Here is a 1,301-nt window from a genome sequence, read left to right as displayed (position 1 = left end):
CTGCTGTGGGGCATTGCAAACAGAAGCTGTTGTACACAGGCGGCTTCAGGGGGCCAGGAATGTTGTAAAGCAGGACAGCAGTCAGCGCTGGCTCTTTACCCGGATGACTCAAGGGAAAGGAAAATGTAGGACTTTTTTTGAGGGAGAGGACTCAACACTTTATGGTGGACTTGTCCGAAGCTACAGGCTCTCACATGTTTTCCAGAGGTGGAGGCTCTGAAGATGTTTTTACTGATTAGACAATGCAAATGTTGTTTTAGTCCTAAACGCTGAATCTAACCAGCAGTTTAATAAAAGTGATGAACCTCTGTTGTAATATGAATTCAGGTTTTTAGGCCGAATGGCAGACAATGTATTGAATAGAACAAATATAATATAACTAGTTAATGAGATTATGAGTATGCCTGTATAGCACTCTGCCATCGTCAGACCTAACATTGTAATAGGGAAAAATAGTTGCACCAGCACACAGAAACCACACAGCGTCACAATGGGATGCTCCTGCACAAGTTTTGTTTTTTTATACTCAAATCTAAAATTACATGGAAATAACTTTTTTTTTTTGGTAATCAATGCTATTCTTAATTCCAGTGTACATTATATTCCATAATAATTAAATACCCGTCCTTTGAAAACTATAGGCTTTGAAAACATTTGTGTTGAGAAATGCGTCCTCTGGCGCACTGGAGGACCAGTGTGCGCGCTGTTGCCTTCACGTACTATCGGAAGTTTCAGACCTATTATTCATAATATATATATATATATATATATATATATATATATATATATATATATATATATATATATATATATATATATTATATTAAAAAAAATAAAATGTGAAAAATGAAGAAAAAAGAAAAAAGAAATATAAAAAAGGAAGAAATACACACACACACACACACACACACACACACGCACGCATACACACACACGCACGCATACACACACACACAGTATGCTCCATATTCTAGCAAGATTGGCTTAATCTAATCACATTTTGTGAGATATATTATTTAACAAATCATATAATGGATTCATGTAAATATATGTAAACATCCCAATATGGTTATGTTAAGTCTTCATGTGCATTGTATTTTTAATAGTCATCTTAATATATCTGCCTGTAGTATTCAGGCTACAAATATTAACAGTAGTTCAGCTCTTACGTGCGAGGCTACGACGAGGCTGAGATAGCTGGGAATTACGAGCAGTCAGTGGAGGCCTCATAGAATCCCATTTTTTTAGGAGGGCTGATGTCATTTCAAAACTTAACTCGCACTCCCAAGTCGGCGCGGTGA

Source organism: Clinocottus analis, unplaced genomic scaffold, assembly GCF_023055335.1.
Source record: "Clinocottus analis isolate CAN_PGR_092001 unplaced genomic scaffold, fCliAna1.0.p SCAF_14, whole genome shotgun sequence".
Lineage (NCBI taxonomy): Eukaryota > Metazoa > Chordata > Actinopteri > Perciformes > Cottidae > Clinocottus > Clinocottus analis.
Note: the sequence above shows the minus strand (reverse complement) of the source record.